The sequence below is a fragment of the Herpailurus yagouaroundi genome, unplaced genomic scaffold, assembly GCF_014898765.1.
Source record: "Herpailurus yagouaroundi ecotype Mexico unplaced genomic scaffold, PumYag 191, whole genome shotgun sequence".
NCBI lineage: Eukaryota > Metazoa > Chordata > Mammalia > Carnivora > Felidae > Herpailurus > Herpailurus yagouaroundi.
In genome coordinates, this window is record NW_024412422.1 from 3,234,857 (window position 1) to 3,238,156 (window position 3,300).

The window sequence follows — 3,300 nt, forward strand, 5'->3', positions numbered from 1 at the left end:
GATTTTTTAATAAATCCAATAGGCTACCCTAAATGTGTTTTCCTGAAGATTTTCTTAACACTTTTTTTTTCTCTAGCGTATTTACTGTGACACAGCATACGATACACGGAGCATTGAGGCTTGCAAATCAAGAGCAAGCCGTTGGTAGTTAAGTTTTGGGGGGAGTCAGAAGTGACATGTGGATTTTCGGCTGTGCAGGGTGTCAGCACCACCCCAACCCGACTTGTTCAAGGGTCAACCGTACCTTGAAACGCATGACGAAGACAAGGACCGAGGATGGCGAAATGGGAGGTGGAGGATAAATGTAACAGAATGTTGACAAATGTGAAATCTATGGGACACATTATGGGTGTTTACGGTAGGATTCCTTTTTTTTTTTTTTTTTTTTTTTTTTTTAATTTCCTGGAGGTTGGACATTTTTCCATCATAAAATGCTGGGAGGGAGGAAAAAAAAATCTGGCCCCTCAATTTCTCCAGAAAACAGAATGCTCCATTCAAATATTTGAATGGGGGTCGCCTTGGTGGCTCAGTCGGTTGAGCGTCTGACTTCGGCTCAGGTCATGATCTCACAGTTCGTGGGTTCGAGCCCCACATCAGGCTCTGTGCTGACCACTTGCTCAGAGCCTGAAGCCTGCTTCAGATTCTGTGTCTCCTACTCTCTCTGCCCCTCCCCCGTTCACGCTTTGTCTCACTCTGTTTCTCAAAAATAAATGTAAAAAAAAAATTAAAAAAAAAAAACAAAAAAACAAATACTTGAATGGGAGGCCAAGACCCTCCCTGAGGTATAAAGGCTGTTGTTTTCAGCCTTAAAAAGAAAGTTTATTTGGTGCTTAAGCTCCGTCAATCAAACAAACGCTGGAGGCAATACTGTAGAGAACTCTGGAATCAGACAGACCTGGGTTTTAGTCTAGGGCTGGTAAGGGGGAGCGGTGTGATACTGAATGAGTCTCTTCCCCTCTCTGAGCCTGTTTCCTTACCTGTAAAATGGGGCTAGTCACCTTACAGGGTTAAATGGATAAGATGTGTGAAGTATTTCCAATATATACTGAGAAGCTGTGGTTAAGAGTGGAGCCTCAGGGGGCACCCGGGTGGCTGTCGGTTAAGCGTCTGACTTCGGCTCAGGTCATGATCTCACAGTTTGTGAGTTCGAGCCCCGCGTCGGGCTGTGTGCTGACAGCTCACAGCCTGGAGCCTGCTTCGGATTCTGTGTCTCCTTCTCTCTCTGCCCCTCCCCCACTAGTGCTCTGTCACTGTCTCTCAAAATAAACAAATGTAAAAAATAAAAAATAAATTTAAAAGAAAACATTAAAAAAAAAAAAAAAGAGTGGAGCCTCAGGACCCAGACCGCCTGGGTTTGACTCCCAGCTCTGCCCTGTCCTAGCAGTGTGACTCTGGCCAAGCTACCCAACCTCTCTGTGCCAGGTTGCATCAATTGTAAGAGTAATGATAGCAATGCCTCGGTCATTGGACTATCGTGGAGGATTAGAGGAGTTAGTGGCTTAGACCGTATCTGGCACTCAGGTGTTCAATGACCATCTAGTTCCTGGCAGGAACATGAGTGTTTAGCACATAGTAAATGCTCAATAAATGGCAGCCGAGACGGACCCGGCTTTTGGCAGCCCTAATAAGCCACAGGCCTCTCAAACCTCGCCAGTGTTGAGGAGCTGCAAGCCTGACGTGGAAAAACTGGAGACCAGTAATGGCCTGGGGACGCGGCACAGGGAAGGAGCAAAGTCATCAATGAGGGGCTCTTTATCTGCTTTTGAAAAGGCTCCAATGTCTGTTCCCCGTCCCCATCAAAGCCATTCGTGGTCATGGAATGATTCATCTACGTAGAACTCTCCGCTAGGCTAGGGGACACAGTTCTGCACAGACTGACAGACACTTCCTGCAGGCGAACAAAGGCTCGTCCCCCTCACGGGAGTGTAAACAAAGCCGAGAGCCACACTTGCTAAACTGATTCCCGCTCCCTGGGCTCTTAGCAGGACCTCAGGTGCCACGGAAGCAGCCACCGATGGCCACCCCTGGTAGCCCCATGGGACCGTAAAGGGGACACGATTTTGCTGGGGCTGCCACTAGCTTTTGGCACCTCTGTGCACATCAGGAAAAGGCGCTCTCTCCTTCCTCTGGGCAGAGAGAGGCACTTCCATCCAGAGGGCAGAGCACGGGCTGGCTTTCAGGCACCACCTTCCCTGTAGGTTGTGCCTGTGCAGTGCCCAACCTGCCCAACCATACGGGGTGGCCCGGTTCCTGGGAGATGAAGAGGAGTCTAGCCCAATGGTGTTCTATTGGGTCTCCAGGCTTCAGGGGGTATGGGGAGTGTTCTTTACACTGGGGCCAGGGCTTTCTAGCAGGGGCTCTGGAGTCAGAAACATGAAAACAAACCACTCTTGTAGATGTACAATTGTGGCCAGTTCTCACCTCCCGGGTCTTGCTTCTCCTACCTGGAAAATGGGGATGATAGTGCCCTGGTCATAGACTCACTGCAGGCTTTACATCATTAAATGAGCTGAGGCTTCGCACTCGACCAGCGCATAGTAGGTGGCCGGCATATTCAGACTTCGGGGTAACCCCTCACGGGGTTCCCTTGGGCCGAGTGTCCTGTCAAGGCACCTCTCCAAGAGCCACCCACCCGTCGTGATGCCTCGGTCAGGGGGGATGGTTTTCATCTAGAAGTTTTCTCAGTGGCATGACCTCAGGCAAGGCCCTGAACTGTTCTGAGTCTCAGTTTCCCTACCGTCAAGGGGCGGTGATGATTATTCCCGCCTCCCAGGAGAGCTGAGAGGATTCAGAGAGAAAGCGTGAACTAAGGACTCAACATGGACTCTGGCGCAAAGAATGTCCCGGAGACGCGTCCTCAGCACCGCGGCCACGGGCTGGCAGCCACAAGGGGCAGAAGGGGAGCTGAACAGGAAGTGGGGGTCCCGCCAGCAAAGGGAGGGAGGGGGGCAGAAGTGGCACGTGTGAGACGGAGACAGAAGAATTTATACCTCAATAGACAGACTCCTAGAATTCAAAGGGCCCTCGGAAGTCCACATTCTGTAACTTCATTTTACCGATGGGGAAACTGAGGCCCGGAAAGGGGAAGTGGCTTGCCCAGGATCCTGCCGCGGCTCTGTGTTGGTCCCCCAGGTCCCCCACGCCCAGCCCTGGGGACGTCACACTCAAGCTCACTGCCTCCACTGCAGGAGAAGAGCCACCAAAGCGGGGGTCTTCGGTATGCGGGACAGAGATGAGGGTCTGCAGACCGCCCCCCGCCACCTGAGGCCCTCCTTCCGTTGCCCGTCAGGGTCGCTAAAG

General features: G+C 51.4%; 1 protein-coding gene across 5 annotated transcripts in view; it reads right to left on the reverse strand.

The window, feature by feature from the left end:
* WSCD2 (WSC domain containing 2) overlaps window positions 1-3,300 on the reverse strand; it is a 101,797-nt gene that overhangs the window by 23,157 nt on the left and 75,340 nt on the right. The gene's annotated exons all lie outside the window — the stretch shown is intronic.